The sequence below is a fragment of the Rhinopithecus bieti genome, unplaced genomic scaffold (assembly GCF_001698545.2).
Source record: "Rhinopithecus bieti isolate Rb0 unplaced genomic scaffold, ASM169854v2 scaffold_12653, whole genome shotgun sequence".
NCBI classification, from domain to species: Eukaryota; Metazoa; Chordata; class Mammalia; order Primates; family Cercopithecidae; genus Rhinopithecus; species Rhinopithecus bieti.
Genome location: NW_016807437.1, coordinates 2,173,845 through 2,193,602, shown reverse-complemented (window position 1 = coordinate 2,193,602; position 19,758 = coordinate 2,173,845). Strand labels below are relative to the sequence as shown.

The 19,758-nt window shown below is 38.2% G+C and overlaps 1 protein-coding gene across 1 annotated transcript in view; it reads left to right on the top strand.

Moving 5' to 3' along the window:
* The first annotated feature begins 398 nt into the window (after nt 1-398).
* The window catches only part of AMOTL1 (angiomotin like 1), a 178,329-nt gene continuing 158,969 nt past the window's right edge, over nt 399-19,758 (top strand). The window contains 1 exon segment of the mRNA XM_017882014.1: nt 399-563. The gene's annotated coding sequence lies outside the window, so the exon portion shown is untranslated.

Genomic DNA, 19,758 nt, shown 5'->3' with positions numbered 1-19,758 from the left:
CCTTTGCTTACAAATTCATAGCTCTGAAAATTTCTTAGCAAGGTGGTCATTTCCAGCTTCTTATGACCCCTCCTTCTGGCTGAAATACCTTCGCTTCTTCTTCCTCCCTGCCTCCACTTCCCCAATAATTTTCACCTCTCAGAAAGTCTAAATATCTGTTTTCCTTCCCTAGAGTGCTGTTTTCAGAGCTGGAGTTGGGGAGATAATGACATGACTCAAGGAAATAAGTGCATAATTTTTCTTTCCCTGGTGCCAGTTAAGGCAATTGGTGCCTTAGGATTTTCTGAAGCTCTTTGAAAACAACAGGGTTAGTCAGATTCCAGCAATTTACCTTCTGAAGGCTGAGCATGTCTGGGCAATGGCTGCATAATTTGGATGGAGTCATCACTGATGAAGCGGAGTTGGCTCAGCCAGGCAGCACTCGTTGCTCTTTTTAAACTCCACGGCACCAGGGATGAAGTCACCTTTCTTCTTTTAAACGAACACATTTGCTCTGTGAGTCCCTGTCACTTCTGTTAGAACTTAGTATTTTTTCCACTGCCGGTCACCAGGACTTCTCACAGGTAAGAAAATTCTTATTTAGTGGATTTCACTCTAGGGAACCTTGACATGAGGGGGGCACTTTGGAAGGCATCTATGGGCAGAGTTGGAGTTAGATCAAGAAATATTCCATTGGGTGGGGAGAGTGGCTGTTTCCATGGCAGCTGGTCCCCAACTGGTGGGGTGGCAGACCATGGCTAGGCGAAGTCAGCTTTGAGCTGCAGTGGTGGGCTCCCACAGGGGGCATGGGAATCTAATTGGGGCTTGGTGTTAGGTGCCTATTCTAAGAGTTGTATAATGAGCATGTTAGTGAAGCAGCTATAAGTGGACTCTTTTGGGCTAGAGCCATCCATACTCCGTTTGCCTTCCTGCTGACTGGGTAGACCCTTAGAGGGCTGATCCTTATAAAAGATGTGTGGAAAAGCAGCTCTCTGGAGAGCCTTGATTTGCTGTTTAGCTGGTGTGAATGCTTCCCGTCTTTCTCAGGAGTGTAGCAGGAAACAAAGGGGCCCAGGATCCCTGTTCTGACATGCAGGTACCTTGTTCAAACAATGGTTGTGCTGCTGCATGTCGGGCAGAAGTGTACAAACACATCTTAGTGCCTGACCCTATGAGTTCTTCCAAGAAAATGCACATGAGATCTGTGTGTGTGTGTGTGTGTGTGTGTGTGTGTGTGAAGGCAGACCTTGTGCTCCAAGAGACCACTAAAATCTCCCTGCAACACTTTCTATGAGTTATGTGAGTCTCTGTCACTGATTGAATCATATAGCTCTTATTAGCTTTGGAAGGCTCAATAAAGACATCTTGTTTATGACAGAGGTGCCTGCAGGATGATAAATGGCTTTTGGAAAGAGAGTTGAACCACTGTCAAATGAAAACGTTGAGAATTGCAGAGCCCTTTATTTCTTGGCACAGAAGCCTGCCACATATAGTATTTGGCACAATCATCTATAACCCATACAGGGAGCAAAGACTCTCATTTAGATAAGAGATATTTGCCTTGTTTTAAATGCAATTGCACACTGGCTGCCAGTGCCTAGTTATACATTCACCTCAGATTAGACCATATCCAGAATTCATCCTCACCTGAAATCTGCTCCCCGTTCTGTGTCCCCTAGGTCAGTAAAAAGTTCCTGGTGGTAGATTTCTGGATTTCACCCTAAACACCCCTCCAAACTTCCTCACATTTTCACATCCGATTTGGGAACACATTCAGCAGATTCAAACTCCATATTATCTCTCAAATCCATCCACTTCTCCCCACCTCTGCAGATATTACCCTAGTTTAAAGCCCTTATCACTTTCTTCTAGGAATACAGAAGCCTCACATCTGGGCTTCCTCTTTCCAGTCTTACCTCCCAGCAGCAGCCAGAATGATGGTTCTAAAATAATTGATCAGCACCTGCACAATCCAATCAATCACCAGTCTGTTGAGTCAGTCTTCTTAATATCTCTCCAAATTGTTTACATCTCTCCACCCTACCACTACTACCTTGGTCTAACCCATCAACACACTTTGTCTGAGTTACTGCAGTATGCCCTCAGCTGGTCCCCCTGCTACCAGGCTCACTTCACTCCTAGTATAAGACATTCAAGCTTCTTGTTTTACCAAGCTTTCTAAGGACATTTTTACCAGAGTAGAACTTGAAATGCTTATTACTCTATTTGGAGTTCAGAAGCATTAGCATTTTATGACTCTTGTAGGTGCTTGAAGGAGAGAGGCTAGAGTGCGAGAGGATGGGGAATGTAGAAAGCAGTGGGAAGGCAGCCTGAAGAATGCGTAAGCCTCAGACCTTAGAACCATGTGGGTCTTCATTTGAATCCCAGCTTCTCCACCTGCCAGTATGGCTTGGACCAAATGTCTAAACCTTCATGAGGCTCATTTCCCTCAACTGTGAAACGGAAATAATACCTACTTCATTAGGTAAATAGAAGAGTTAAATGAGAACATTTATGGAAGGCTCTAAAACTTAGCAATTAAGAAATTTTAGTACCTTTCCTTCTTTCCTTCACTTTTAAGCATTATAATCTCTAACTACCACCTATCTTGTCAGTATTCATGTGTATGTGTTTAAAACTATCCATAGTTTGCATGGTAGGAAGGAGGAGTGGCAAAGAAATACATGAGAATTCTCTTAAGAAACTTGCAGTTTACTTAGGGAAATAAAGTCAACCTAAACAGCACATCTATAAACGTCTATAAAACAAGCAATCTGTGATTTTAATGTGTGTAGTAATACCAATTGAGTACATAACCAGGAAAGGCCTGAGTAAACAGGTCTGCAAATATCTGCGGACACAGTAAAATAGATCTATATCAAGCAGCTTTAGAGTTTGGCTACTCAGAGATTTAAAAATCGTTGGTTGATGTAAAACTTTCAAAAAGGACTTGTGCATTTAGAGTGGCTTAAGGACGTGCAGATTAGTGTTTAAAATGACTACACAGTCATTCATTAATCAAGCATTTATTGAGTGCCTACTCTGTGCCAGCTCCTAGACTATACAGATTCTTTGCTACCCTTCCCACAAGAGATTAATGCTAATTCTCCACCTCTTAAATAAAGGCTAGCCTTAGGGACTTGGTTGACCAATAGAATGAGAAGGCAGCAACATTCTGGGACACCCACAGCTAGGTTCTATGAAGGTTTACGTCTTCCTCCTGGGTTTCTTGTCTCAGTCACTCTGGGAAAAGCCAACTACCATGTAGGGTCATGTGCTAGTAAACTGGCTCTCTGGAGAAAAAAAAAAAGTTCCTGATTTGCAGTGTGTGCCAGTTTTCATGGTGTGAATACTCCCACTATGGCTTCCAAAATGATAGCACTGAACACAGGTTTGGGAGGAGATATGCAGAATCAGCTCTTATAAGCCAATACAAGCTGGCCCAAGCCCATGACTGTCAATTACTCTGAGACCAGCATACTGTGAGAAAGTCCAAGCTGGCCACACGGAGAGGCTACAAGGATTGAATCCCAACCAGTCCTCAGATTTTCCAGCCATTCAAACTTAGGCTTCAGACATGTAAGGAAAGAAACTTTTAAATGACTCCAGACCCCACAACTATCTGACTGCAACTATATGAGAGACCCGGAATGAGAACCACTCAGCTCAGCCCACTCAGCCCACAGAACACTGAGAGATAATAACCATTTGTATTAATTAAGTTTGGGGGTGGTTTTTATGCAGCATTAGATAATGGGAACAAGGTGGTAACCTTGATTACTCTGAAGCCAGCTGAGATCAAGCCCCTGAGGTGGTGTCAAGAATAGAAGAATCCAACCAGGTAGTTCTTTGTCCTTGCATATTTCCTGGCCTTATACCACTAACGCAAATGTTTTGGTTAAAAAGGCTGGAGAAAGAGACTCATTTACTAACTTGTTTTACCATTACAATAAAATCAGGGAAAAAACATCTCTCACACTCACACATACACTCTTCTCTCATCATCTGCCTCCATACCTACCCACTCAACTCTCCTCATACAAGGCTCTGCTGAAGATCTGCCTTGCCTGCTATATTGGCCGTGCGGCATCCTCCACATGGAATTTGTTAGGAGGAGGTAGAGCAGAGACAGTATGAAATCAGGGAACTGCCCAGAGGTGCCACCTGAGGCCTGGTGGAAAGCACCTGAAGCCATGAAAAAAGAGTAGCAAAGAGGAGGATTTTAAACAGGCTTTGGTGAAGACACATAGACTATTGGTTAAAAGTATGAATTTTGGCCGGGCGCGGTGGCTCAAGCCTGTAATCCCAGCACTCTGGGAGGCCGAGACGGGCGGATCACGAGGTCAGGAGATCGAGACCATCCTGGCTAACACGGTGAAACCCCGTCTCTACTAAAAAATACAAAAAAATTAGCCGGGCGTGGTGGCGGGCGCCTGTAGTCCCAGCTACTCAGGAGGCTGAGGCAGGAGAATGGCGTGAACCCGGGAGGCGGAGCTTGCAGTGAGCTGAGAGCCGGCCACTGCACTCCAGCCTGGGCGGCAGAGCAAGACTACATCTCAAAAAAAAAAAAAAAAAAAAAAAAGTATGAATTTTGAAGTCAGATGACCCGGGTTCCTATCAGGACTCTGACATTTTCTAGTTGCTGACCTTGGGAAAGTATCTAGACATGTCTTCTCAATTTCTTCCTCTTTAAAATCTGGATAGTAATGCCATCTCACAAAGTTCGCTTGACGATTCTATTTGTAGATGGTATTTGTGGAGTGCTCAGCACAGTGCCTAATACATCTGTGTTATGTAAATGAACAACAACTAACAGTGGCAGTAGTGACAGCACTGGAGCAGTACTAATGATACTGTTGTTGCAAGTCCCAAAGCCACAGGCTCCCTGGCAAACCCAGAGCGTCAGTGGGTCAGTCACACTACAGGAGCCCGAGATAAGCGTTCAATAAGTACTTATATCACACTGAATATTTACATTCTGAATATTTCTTCTACTGGCATTTTTCCCCCTTTTTGCCCCTAAATGCATTTCCAAAGGCTTAAAAACACACCTGTGCGTCCCATCCTCTGTATCTAAAACAATATGAACTGGGACCATGTTTTCTCATTTCTTGTGAGACCTCTTCTTACCTTCCAGTGTGTAGCAGGTAGTTGAACAGTTCAGTGCTCAATATATTATAACTATTTATTCCTATTTTTTAAGCTGTGTTTAAGGAGAAACCGAAGTTAGATGACTTCTAAGGGATCCAAAGCCCCAGGTATTCCAAAAATTTTAGGTTTACCAGTATACAGATAGATGCTACCACTTTGGTAGGTCAGGGTGAAGGATGAAATCACTCTTGAGAGCAAAATGTGAATATTCTCTTGCTTTATGCATACCTTGCGAATACAAAATTTTAATCCATGTAATTTTTTTTTATTTTTTTATTTTTTGAGACGGAGTCTCTCTCTGTTGCCCAGGCCCGACTGGGTTCACACCATTCTCCTCCCTCAGCCTCTCGAGTAGCTGGGACTACAGGTGCCCGCCACTGCACCAAGCTAATTTTTTGTACTTTTAGTAGAGATGGGGTTTTGCAGTATTAGCCAGGATGGTCTTGATCTCCTGACCTCATGATCCGCCCGCTTCGGCCTCCCAAAGTGCTGGGATTACAGGCATGAGCCACTGCACCCGGCCTTGTGTAATTTTAATATATGAATTGATGCTTGACAGATCGGTCTCATTAAATTTATGGTTGATCTAGTTGTGTATTTTGTAAACAAAGAATCATGCAAACACTCTGGCTATTAAAGAATAGCTGGCTTGCATAGTTTTAAAAAACATTAAGAATTATTTATAGATTCATGAGTCTATGAGTGCCCCCTTCACCCAGCCTTCCCCACTGTTAACATTTACATAACTATAGTACAATATCAAAACCAGGTAATTGACATTGGTACAATCCACAGACCTTATCAGATTTTATCAGCTATCCATGTACACATTGTGCGTGTGTGCATGTGTGTGTGTGTGTGTGTGTGATTGTATACAGTTTTCATCACATTAGCTTCATGTAACTATTGCCACAATCAAAATATCACTAACTATACCATCACTGCAAGGTTTCTTTATACTTCCCTTTTAAAGCCATGATCCCATCCCTAACCCTTTGAGACTATTAATCTGTTGTCCATTTATATAATTTTATTTCGAGAATGTTATATAATCATGCATGATGTAACCTTATGATAATGGCTTCTTCCATTCAGCATAATAACCTTGAGATCTATCCAAGTTGTTATGTGTATCAATAGTTGTTTTCTTTTTGTTACTATGTTGAATTGCATAATACGGATTTACTACAGTTTGCTTAAGCATTCACTCATTTATCCATCACAGGACATTTGGGTAGTTTCTAGTATTTGGCTGTTACAAATAAGGATGCTATGAACATTCATGTACAAGTTTTTGCATGAACATACATTTTCATTTATTTAGGATAAATGCCTGAAAATATGATATCTGGGTTTTATGTTAAGTTTTTAGTTTTAAAAGAAACTGTCAGACTATTAATATTTATACTGAATGGCCATAATATTTTATGTTACCACCAGCAATATATGAATAATAGAGTTTCTGCATCTTTGCCAGAATTTGGTGTTATCACTATTTTTTATTTTAGTCATTCTGATAGATGGATAGTGATACCTCATTGTGGTTTTAATTTGTGTTTGCCTAATGGGCAATGATGCTGACCATCTTTTCATGTTGTCATCTGTATTTCATCTTCAGTCAAATGTCTGTTTATGCCTTTTGCCCCATTAAATGGGATAGCTGGCTAGCTATATGCAGAAGAGTGAAACTGGACCCCTGCCTTTTACCATATACAAAAATTCACTCAAGATGAACTAAAGATTTAAATATAAGACCTCAAACTATAAAAGTCCTAGAAGAAAACCTAGAAAATTGGCCTTGGCAAAGAATTTTTAGCTAAGTCCCCAAAAGCAATTGTAACAAAAAGAAAAATTGACAAGTTGGACCTAATTAAACTAAAGAGCTTCTGCACAACAAAAGAAACTAGCAACATAGTAGACAGACAACCTATAGATTGGGAGAAAACATTTTCAAATTATGCATCTGACAAAGGTCTAATATCCAGAATCTCTAAGGAACTTAAACAAGCCAAAACACAAATAACCCCACTGTTATCTAATTGGATTGTTTTGTTGTTGTTTTTCGCTGTTGAGTGTTGTGAGTTCTCTATATATTCTAGATATAAGTCGTTTATTAGATGTATGTTTAGCAAATATTCTCTCCCACCCTGTAATTTTTTTTCTATCCTCTTGAAAGGGTCTTTCACAGAGCAAGAGCATTTAATTTTCATAAAGTCCAATTTATCAATTTTTCCTTTAATGGATTGTGCTTTTAGTTCAAAGCGAAAGAACTTTTTACCTAGCCCCAGTTCACAAATATTTTATATTTTTTCCTAAAAGATTTATGGTTTTATACTTCATGTTTAGGTATTTAATCTATTTTGAATTAATTTATATGTAATATGTCAAGTTTAAGTTAAATTTAATTTTTTTTTTTTTTTTTTTTTTTTTTTTTTTTTTTTTTTTTTTTTTTGTCTCTGTATGTCCAATTTCTCAAGCACCAATTGTTTAAAAGGCTCCCCTTCTTTCTTTGGATTGGTTTTTCAGCTTTGTCAAGAAATCAACTGGGCATATTTGTGTGACATTATCTCTGGGTTCTCCATTCCCTTCCATTGATGTGCCTATCTCTCTGACAATACCACACTCTCTTGAGTATTTGACTACTGTTATATAGTAAGTTGCATAGTAGCTTTATAATAAGCAATACACTAAATAGAGTTATTCCTCCCACTTCAGGGTTATTTGTCAAAAGTTTTAGAGATCCTTGGGACTTTCACTTTCCACATAAACTTTAGAATGAGTTTGTCTCTATCTACAGAACCTTGCTAGGATTTTTTTTTTTTTTTTTTTTTTTTTTTTTGAGAAGGAGTCTCGCTCTGTCACCCAGGCTGGAGTGCAGTGGCCAGATCTCAGCTCACTGCAAACTCCGCCTCCCGGGTTTACGCCATTCTCCTGCCTGAGCCTCCCGAGTAGCTGGGACTACAGGCGCCCGCCACATCGCCCGGCTAGTTTTTTGTATTTTTTTAGTAGAGACGGGGTTTCACCGTGTTAGCCAGGATGGTCTCGATCTCCTGACCTCGTGATCCGCCCGCCTCGGCCTCCCAGAGTGCTGGGATTACAGGCTTGAGCCACCGCGCCCGGCCCTTGCTAGGATTTTGATAGGAATCCTCTTAGACATGTAGTTTAATTTGGGGAGAAGTGACATTTTTACTATGTTGAGTCTTCCAATCCTTTAACATGGAAAATTTCTGCACTTGTGTGGGTCTTCTTTGTTGTTGTTTTTTTCTTTTAGGAAACATTTTATAATTTTCAATATACAGATTCTGTAGGTATTTTGTTAAATTTATACTAAGTACTTAACTTTCTTTGGAGCAATTGAAAATGATATTGCATTATTATACTTCAGTTTCCACATACACATTCTTAATATAGATAAATGCAATTAATTTTTATGTTAATATTAAATCCTGCAACTGTGTTGAACTCATTAGTTCTAGGTTGTTGTTTCTTCCTCTTCTTCTTCTTCTTCTTCTTCTTCTTCTTCTTCTTCTTCTTCTTCTTCTTCTTCTTCCTCTTCTTTCTTCTTCTTCTCCTTCTCCTTCTCCTTCTCCTCCTTACCTTCCCCTTCCCCTTCCCCTTCTTCTTCTTTTTCTTCTTGTAAATTCCTTGGGATTTTCTACACAGACCATCATATAATCTGCAAATAGGCATTTTATTTTTCCCTTTCTATTCTGTATGATCTTTCTTTTTCTTGCCTTATTACACTGGCTGCACCTCTCAGTACTAGGTTAAGTAAAAGAGATAAGAACAGAAATCCTTTCCAATCTCAAATGAAAAGCATTCAGCCTTTCACCATTAAGTATGATGTTAAGGAATCTTTCCTTTATTCCTGCTTTGCTGAAAGTTTTTATCTTGAATGAGTGCTTGCTTTTGTTATATGCTTTTTGTTCAATGATCAGTATGATCATGTGATTTTTTTTACATTAGTCTGTTGATACAGTGAATTACTTTGAATGATTTTCAAATATTGAACCAGCCTTACATAGCTGAAATAAATCTCATTTGGTCATGGATTATTATTCTTTTTTAAACATTGATGGATTCAATTTAATGATATTTTGTTAAGGATTTTTATATTACAGTTCATAAGAATTATTGATATGTATTTTTTCTTCTTTTGTACTGCCTTTGTTTCATATCAAGGTAGTACTGACCTCATAAAATGAGTTAGAAAGTGATTCCTTCTTTTCTATTTTGAAAAAGAGATTGTATAGCATTGGTGTTAATTCTTTAAATGCTTGACAAAATTCTCCAGTGAAATCATCTGGACCTGGAAATTTCTTTTTGGAGAGATTTGTATTTATAAATTCAATTTTTTAAATAGCTGTAGAACTGTTCAGATTATCTATTTCATCTTGGCTGAGTTTTCATTGTGATTTTTGGGAATTAGTCCATTTCTTTGAAATTGCTGAATTTATGAGTGTAAAGTTGTTCATATATTTCATATTATTCTTTTAATGACTGTAAAATCTGTGGCAATATCTCCTGTTTGATATTGGTAATTTGTGTCTTCTTTCTTTTGATCTTCACCAGTCTAACTAGAGAGTTATCAATTATATTAAATTTTCGACTAATAACCAGCTTTTTATTTCATGAATTCTTTCTTTTCCTATTTCGGATTCATTTATTTCTGCTATTATCTTAATTTTTTCCTTCTGCTTGACTTCGGTATATTTTGCTCTTCCTTTTGTTGTTTCTTGAGCTAGCAGCTTGAATTACTGACTTGCGATCATTTCTCTTTTCTAATGTAAGCCTTTGGTGCTATAAATTTTTCTATTGCCACTTTAGCTGCATCTTACAAATTCTATTGTTTCTTCATTTTTGTTAAGTTGTATTTAGGTGGTAAAAATATCCTTTGAGACTTTCTCATTTACCTATGGCTTATTTAAAAGTGTGTTGTTTAAATTCCATGTGCCTAAAGGTTTTTCTGTTTTTGTTTTGCTGCTGATTTTTAGTTTTATTCCATAAGGTTAGAAAACATACTCTATTTGATTTCAATTTCTTAACATTTGTTAATAGCTGTTTTATGACCCAGAATATAGTCTATTATGATGAATATTCCATGGATGCTATGCTTTTATTATTATTATTATTTTTTTTTTTTTGTAGAACTGGAGTTTTGATATATTGTCCAGGCTGGTCTCAAACGATCCTCCTGCCTTGGCCTCCCAAAGTGCTGGGATTATAGGTGTGACCCCACTGCACCCAGCCCCAGCCTTCCTTTGTTATCACTTTCTGTTTGAAGAGCTTCCTTTAGCCATTGTTTAATGGTAGGTCTGTTGGTGACAAATATCTCTTAGTTTTCCTTTGCCTGATAATGTCTTTATTTTCCCCTTCATTCCTGAAGGATAGTTTTGCTAGATACAGGATTCATGGTTTTGGATTTTCTTCTTTTAAGAATTGAAATATATTGTGGCAGGTCCTTCTGGCCTTCATAGTTTCAAACGAGAAATCTTCTGTCATTCAAATTGGTGTTTGTCTATAGGTAATGCATCATTTCTCTTTGGCTGTTTTTAAGATTTTTGTTTTGTTTTGTTTTAGTTTTCAGAAGTTTAATTATAATGTGTCTTAATGTGGATTTCCTTGGATTTATCTTATTTAGGTTCACTTGGCTTCCTGAATCTGTGCGTTTATGCATTTCACCAAATTTGAAAGTTTTCAGCCATTATTTTTTTTGAATACTTTTTCAGCCACACAGTCTTTTTCTTCTCCCTCTGAGATGTTAATGATACAAATATCTTTGTTTTGATCTTACAGAGCCTCTGAGGCTCTGTTAAATTTTTTGTCTATTTTTTTTGTACAAGTAAATTCTATTGATTTGTCCTTACGTTCACTGGTTCTGTCTTATCATCACCACTCTACTACTAAACTCACCTGGTGACTTTTGTTATTGTCTATTTAAATTCTATTTTCTGCATTCAGTTATTTTTTATGACTTCTATTTCTTTGTTGGAATTGTGTATTTCTCATGTGTTTCAAGAAAATCTGTAACTGTTTGTTGAAACATTTTTATAATGATTGCTTAAAATCCTTTGCTTAAAATCTGCAAATCCTTTGCAGATAATTCCAACATCTGAGTCTCTTCAAAGTTGGCATCAGTTGATTGTCATTTCTCATAAAAGTTGTATGTTTTCTGGTTCTTGGTATGATGAATGACTTCCACTTGTACACTGGACACTTTGGGTATTATTTTAGAACAAGCTTCATACCACTTAGATCTTTTATTTTTAGTAAGCAGTCACCCTCTTGGGGCTTAGCGTGTTTAAGTTCTGGTCTACTTTTGTGAGTTGTAGTTCCAATGACAATTTGTTTTCAGAGTTCTTGCAATGCTAATACAGTCTACCTTGTTTTTCTGCTGCTATTTGGGCTCCTGCTTTATTACTGCAAGTGCCTCATGGGCTGTTTGGTGGGTATGAAGGAGGGGATGGGTCCTGTTCAGGTTTGCTAATGCTTCCCCTGAGGATGGATTGGCCTACCTGTTGTCTTGGGTATGGGATAGGTACACTACTGATGGTGATGCAGATGGAGCCCACCAGCATTCTGGTATTGGATGGGGCTTGCTGATGTTGACACTGAAGAGAGTGGGACTTGCCAGCATGTGTAGGGTGGGGAGTGGTTCAGTCTGCTGTGCTACTATTGCAGCTGCAGGCAGATCAGTCTCTTGGTCCTGCCGCAGCTCAGCATGAGGACCAGAGGATTATTTCTCTGGTAGGATTCTTCTGGGCTCACCCTTTCCCTGCCTTTGGCCAGAGACAGTAGGCTTTTCATGTTTGTTTTTCTATTCTATGCCTGTTGGTGGTTTGGGGTTGTAAGCCTCCCTGGTGCTCAGCGTGGAATATATGGGACATAAAAAGAAAACCCAGGGGAACTCACTATGGTGTCTCACATCCTGAAGTCCCTAGCTAGTCAACTTTCTTTTTTCCATCTTTCAGAGTCGTTTTACAATCATCTGTTGAGTTATTTCCAGAGTATTTACTTATATTTAGAGGAGAGGAAAGGTAAAAGTGAGTCTGTAACATCTTATCTCTCAATAAACTTTTACAATTGAAAATGGGAAGAGACAAACAATTTCTGGCAGGAAAAGCAATACAAGAGAGGAAGTCTCGTCATACTAGCTAGATAATTAAAGCATGTCACAAAACATAATTATTAAAGTACGGGTACAAAACTGTAGAGATCAGTGGGAAAAAAATAGAGTCCAGAAAGCGCCAACAAAAATGGCAATGTGGTGTTTCAGCCCAGTGGTATTGAGGGAAAGGACATTTGGAAAGGAAAGTTAAAGCTGGATTCCTGTCTCCAAATAAATTCCAGATGAATAACAACATATATTAAATATTAAGCAATAAAAATAACTTTTTAAATTGGTAAATTATTTAATAATCTTGAAGTAGAAAAGAACTTTTTAAGCATGGCTCCAAACTCAAAAGCTATACAAAGAAAAGACTGATACATTTAATTACATAAAATATAAATAAAACATATGTGATGAAAGTAGTATAAATGAAATCAGAATACAACGATAAATAGAAAAAAAATCATTTGCAACATTTATGCAATGGAGCAAAATATACTTTAAAAAATTTAAATAGTACATTCAATACAAAAAAAGAATTTGAATAAAAATGGGCAAAGTACGTGAACAGGCTGCTCAGAAGAAAAGAAATAAAGATGGCCAATAAACATATGAAAGAAAAACTCAGAATTTATAAAGTACAAATTAAAACAGTGAGAAAACTTTCTTCTTTTAATTATTTAAAAAATTACAGATGTAGGGCCGGGCGCGGTGGCTCAAGCCTGTAATCCCAGCACTTTGGGAGGCCGAGACAGGCGGATCACGAGGTCAGGAGATCGAGACCATCCTGGCTAATATGGTGAAACGCCGTCTCTACTAAAAAATACAAAAAACTAGCCGGGCGAGGTGGCGGGCACCTGTAGTCCCAGCTACTCGGGAGGCTGAGGCAGGAGAATGGCGGGAACCCGGGAGGTGGAGCTTGCAGGGATCTGAGACCCGGCCACTGCCCTCCAGCCTGGGCTTCAGAGCCAGACTGCCGTCTCAAAAAAAAAAAAAAAAAAAAAAAATTACAGATGTAATAAATATGCCATAATAAACTATGTAAAATATATGGTGTTAATAAAGTTTCCTTCTACGTTTCATAGTCTCAAGCTTGAAATCTCACTTACTTCCCTAGAAGTATCTCTATTAAAAGTCTGCTATTCTTTCAAGGTCTTTCTCTATGTGATTAAAAGTGTGCATGTGTATCTTTCTTGGACAAAAATTGAACCCTCTTTGTAAATTGTTTTGCACCTGGCTGTTTACAATTTATATGTCAATTTACTGACTTTTCATATCAGTTCTTATAGAGTCATTTTATTTGTTTTAATGGCTATGTGAGATTTGCAATATAACTATACCTTACTTTATTTATTGACAGTCATTAAAATGTTTTCTTTTTTTATTACAAAAAAAGTCATATTACATATATCTTCGTATGCACTTATTTTGTAATTGCTTTCTGTAGGATAGATACTTAGAAGTGAAATTGCTAAATCAAATGACATATGAATTTGTATATTAGAGGATGTGAGGATGTGCCAAATCGCCATTTAAAATCTGTTTTAGCATATTTTCTACCAAAGTATGAGAATATCCATTTCTTCAAATAGTCACCATTTCTTATATTAATCTTTTAAAACATTTTGCCAATGTGATAAGTGAAAAAAAAGATATCAAGATTGTTTTAACTTGACTTTTGAGTGTTGCATTGAATATCTTTTATACTTTTATAATTCATATTTTTTATCTATTGATTATCAGTTCATAGCCTTATCTAGCTTTCTGTTGTCAGTTTCTTATTGATAAATAGAAAACTTTTAAAATGTGGATATTAATCTTTTATATACATGTTATAAATTTTACCTTTCACTTCCTTATTTTATTTTACTTTTCTTTATTCTGTCTTTCTTTTAGAGAAAATTTAAATTGGATGTAGCCTCATCTGTCTAAAGTTATTTTGTGACTTCTAGATTTTATGTATTATTTAGTAAGATTTTTCCCACTCCAAAATTATAAAATTATTTCTTCTAACATGCTTAGTTTTATTGTGAAGACTTTAATTCATCTTTAATTAATTTTTATATGCTATAAAATAGGAATCACTTAATAAAATGAATAGACAATTGTTCTAATAATTATCTCAATACTATTTATTGAACAGTGTATCCTTTCTTTCCACACTAATTTGAAATGCCAATATTTTCATATACTACATCAATTCTATTGATTATTTTTTTGACTTCCTATTGTGTGCTAACAAATTATTCATTTATTCCAGTAACAAGATCATACTGTTTTAATTACTTTAGTTTTATACAGTGTTTTGTTTTATTATTTGGGAAAAATAAGTACTCAAGCCCTGAAACTATTTTTCTTTATCAGAAATGTCTAGGCTAGAGTAGAGTGCAGGGTGTATGATAAAAAATTACTTAATAAGTATAATGTACATTATATGAGTGATGGCTATCCTAAAAGCCCTGACTGCACCACTATACAATCTATGCATGTTACAAAATTACACCTGTGCCCCATAAATTTATACAAAAAGAAATTCTAAGCTAATAATCAAGACATATTACTAAGACAAAAAGCCAGAGGGAAAACGTGTGTGTGTGTGTGTGTGTGTGTGTGTGTGTGTGTGAGAGAGAGAGAGAGAGAGATTTAAATATTTGAAAAAGCATAGGTAATATTTGGAGGACACATAAAAAACTGCAATAGTTACCTCTAGGGAGTGGGACCATTGGGAATACTATTGATGAGTGAAACTTCTTACTTTGGATAATTCCTCACTATGTATTCTTAAAAAAAAAAGTATGCTTTTTTTAATAATTAAAAACAGTATCTGGTTTTCTTTGATAGGAACCCAAGTCTACGTGAGGGCACATCCTGTGTATCACACAGTATTTCTCAACTGTGGCCCCACATTAGAATTAGTTGGGAGGTTTTTAAGAAATACGGGCACCCAAGGACCTGCCCCAGAGTTTCTGATTTCAGAGTCTGAGGGAGGGCCTGGGACATCAGCATATTTTAGAAGTTCCCCAGACAGTTTGAATGCACAGCCTCAGCTGAGAACCACTGCTGTAGATGATGTGAGACTTAAAAGGGTCCCCAGAAGGCCACTGTGCTGAGGTATTTTCAGAATATAATTACTTGGGGATGTGATCAAAAGTAATCCATCACTTCTCTGTCAGCCCAAGTCCTGCCTTGAGATTGAGAGCAAACAAGTCCAAGGGGAGATGTGGAAAAGAACTTTGCTCAAATATGTATGAAAATATCCCTTTCTGTGGAAGGCAATTGTATTAAAAGGTAGACTCACTTAGGCTCCCTCAGCATATAAAGGATTCTTGTAAACTAGTTGTGACCCTGAAAGGTGCAGGGATCGCATGGAAAACCAGAAACAGCGAAACAGCTGCACCTCAGAAGCCCAGACTGTGGCTGGTACCGGAAGGTTCTACCAGAGCCCCAGGAATCACTGTTATTTTGAGATCTCTCACAGGAGCCTTTCAAACGTCTTTCATCTGGAGAATCACTCTGTTAAAATGAAATGGCTTTTGGAAACCTGATGTGGAAAATGATTGAGGAGGAGCTATTCCAAGCCACATACCTCCCTCACCTAAAACCCCTCCCTGAAGAAATCTGAGAAGTGTCTGGAAACCCAATATTTGTAGCTCTCTCCTTCCCTCTCTGTTTTCTTTTGTGTGTGTGTCTTCTGGTGCTTCTCCTTATTTGCTGATTCTGCCTCTATATTCCTGACAGGGGATCTGATTGGCCCATCAATTGTCAGCCCTGGTTGAGCGAGATTTTCCACACCAGGTGACTACACAGATGGAGTCATGTGTCCATTCCCGGTCAGCTGGGCTAAAGGGGTGGTGGGGAGCAGAAGAAGAAATAGGGTGTCTGGGGATTGAAGGAGGAGGGTGTGGGTAAGGTAGTTTCCCTTAGAAGAGAGAGTGGATGGAACATAAACCACGATTAACCTGTCCAGGCCAAGCATTAGGTCAGCCTTCAGTGAATATTGAATTGGAGGGTAGATTTAAACAGGTGTGAAACTGCTTAAATTAAAGTAAACATGCTAAAGGGAAACCTGTTGAGAATATGTAGAGATCTCTGAATGCAACATCTCCAAAGGCCTTTTCCTGGCTGTAAGAATCTAGGCTTTTAAAAGATCTTAAGAGCCTAGGAGGTCAGGGGAATAAAATTCATTTTCCTTTGGGATGGGGTCTATACCATGTGTAGCTATTGAGCTTTTGAAATGTGGATAGTCCAAGTGGACGTGTGGCATAAGTGGCGTACGTGAAAATAGATACCAATTTCACCGATTTCAAAGTTTGGGATGGAAAAACATCTAACATTTTCAATAAAAATGTTTTATTCTGATTGCATGTTAAAATAGTGTTGTGACTAAACTGGATTAAATAAAGCATATTATTAAAATTAATTTCACCTGTACTACTTTTTAAAAAAAATGTGGTGTTATGGATTGAATGTTTGTGCTATCACAAATTCATATGTTGAAGCCCTAACCCTCGAGGAGATGGTATTTGGAGGTGGGGCCTTTGGGAGGTGAATAAATTTAGATGCATCTTTAGGGTGGGCCCCCATGATGGAATTGGTATCCTTATAAGAACAGGGAGAGTCCAGAAAGTCTGTCTTTCCACTATGTGAGAACACAGGGAGAAGGTGGTCATCAGCAACCCAGGAAGAAAGTCCTTGCCAGGGAACAGAATTGACCAGGACCTTAATCTAGAATTTCCCAGCTTCAGAACTGTGAGAAATAAATAATTGTTATTGAAACCACCCAGACTGTGGTATTTTGTTTTAGCAGTTGGAGGTGACTAACACATGTGGCTATTAGAATATTTAAAATTATATATGCAGCTCACATTCTCTTTCTAATGGACAGTGCTGGATTGGATGGCAACTGTGATGCTTTCCCCTGTTCAGGTATGGCTGTAAAGATCTATATATTAACAACAGCCCTTTGCTGTGGGGCCCATGTCAATATCCTATTCTTGGCTTATAATCAGAGAGCCGTGGCAGTTTATCTTACTCTGGCTCTTTGTCTCTTTGCCTCACAGACTTCAGCCTAGCTCCTTCTGTCTCATAGAAACACTTAATCCTCTGCTGGGGTTTCCCAACCTCCCACACCCAGGTGGTATTGTTTATGGCTCCATCTTAGCAAGTCCTTACAGAACCTTCCTCTGCCTCTACACCCTTTGTTGCTCTTTCCTGACTAGTTTTTCCCCTCCCTTTCTAGAACTGGCACATATCAATGGATTCTTGTTTGCACTCTCACCCATTTTTTACACATCTTTTTTTTCAGAGAAGTGTTTTCTAGCCAGCAGCTTATCCTTTGAGATAAATGATTCCTCACATGTTATTCTGTTTCCCCATGGAATGCAGTCTGCAGATGGGACAATGTCACTTCCAGAAGTGTATCTACTTCAAGTGTTAATAATGATAATAATAGAAATAACTACCATTGTCATTTACTGAGTTTTTATTTCTGGGCAGGATCTGTACTAGGTACATTACAGATATTTCTCACTTAATCTTTACCATAGCCCTACAAAGCATGTGCTATGATACCCTATTACTGATGGAAAAAATTCGGATGGGTGATGTTATATACCTTGCTCACAGATCATAGATCCAAAATTTAAAACCAGATTTGTCTCCAAAGTCCTTGCTCTTACACTACATATATACTGCCTCTCACATATTATATCACTTCCTAAGTTAAGCAAGCAAGTTGGAATTCAGTGCTGCATAGCAAGTGAGCTCTATAAGCAAATTTACTGAAATGATAACAGTACTATGTATTTGTGCACTGTTTTGATGATTTTCCAGTTGGCATCTGATTTTCACAAAATTCAAAGATGGAAGAATAAACTTTATGAGTTCTATTTCATACCCAAGAAAAACTAAGCTCTGGGGAGATAAGGTGATTTGTCCCAAGTCATTATGTTAAAAAGCCACAAACCAGACGAAAACCCAGTTCTTTTGAAATATTTATTTTCCTTTTTCTTTGCTCATCAGTGTCCTTGGGCATTGTGCTGCCTAATGGCAGAAGTTAATGACAAATCTTTCATTATGATTGCCGATTTAACCCTGCTTTATGTGAGGAGTTTGCAGGCATAGACTCACTTGAGTTTCTCAGCTGTCGGTATGTCAGTCTACTTCATCCAACAAGAATTACCTGAGCCTGAGTATGGCCATGCACTGTGCTAACAGTGGGAACAGAAGGGTGAACAAGGTGTGACTTTGTCCCGAGGAGACACCTTCTAATGGGAGAGTATTATCCTGCAATGGAAAAAATCATTGTCCTAATGGAATATAAAAAGCTGTGAGAAGCACAAAGGAAGAAAGAAATAAGTCTGCCTGGTAGGGTTTCATGGTAGAGGAGATTTCTGAGTGTAGTCTCAATGGATCTACTTCAGAGATGAAAAGCCTGAGTCGCTGAGAGTTCTGCAAAGGACCTCATAATTTTGAAACTTCATTAGTTTCCTAAAAATATGCTTGTTGCCACATCTCCTTAGAGAGAAGTAGCATAAATTATTTATTGGAATATTTAAAATATTGACATCAATAAATTCCCCAGCAGCTTCACAAATAGTCTGCTCAGTTGGACAAACCAATCTGAAATAATGCTTTCCAAGTAACTCAAACTCTCCAATTCTACAAAGCCAGTAAGAATTCTTGGAAACAAACAAGAAGCCTAGAATAAGTATCTCAACTCTCTAAACATCAGCCATTTTAGACAGAGGAGTCGTCTATCCCTCTAGCATTTCATGTACTTTTATTCATGTAAAAAGGTATTTTTTTCTCACAGTGAATACCTAGAATGTTTTCTCTTCCAAACAAGTGTAAGATTATTGTAGGTGCCACTGAATTTTATCACTTGAATATTAAGAGTGAAGATGTAGATTCTGATATTTTTGGAACTATTTGGAGTTAGAAGGAAAATAACCTTTCAAGCTTAGAAATGGAAACTTGTCAGAACCAAAACCTTGGAGCAGCCCAAGAGGAGACTTCCCTCCATTCTACTGTGGTCCACAGGCCACTGATGATTGGGATTTTTGGGTAGCTGACATCAATTAGACCTAGATCCTAGATAATGGAGATCTTAAGTATTTCTGGTGGAGAAGGAAGATCCCATTGTGTGACCTCTTCCCTCTTGTGCTTCAGTGGGTTGTTTGGTTTGTCTTCTGGGTGTGACCAGAAAGATTTACACCCTCTACTTGCAACCAAGATGGAATATTTCTTCTGATTCCTGTCTCACTGAAGAAGGAGGTCTAGATCTGCAAGGCTGGAGAGCATCTTTCCTTCAAGCAGCCTTTGAAGGACAGAACAAAGGGCAGGAGTTCCGGGAACAGCTCAGCAGCACTGAGGATTGCTAGTGAATATTATTATTTTGTTGAGACTCTAAAAATGAATTGTTTCGGCCGGGCGCGGTGGCTCAAGCCTGTAATCCCAGCACTTTGGGAGGCCGAGACGGGCGGATCACGAGGTCAGGAGATCGAGACCATCCTGGC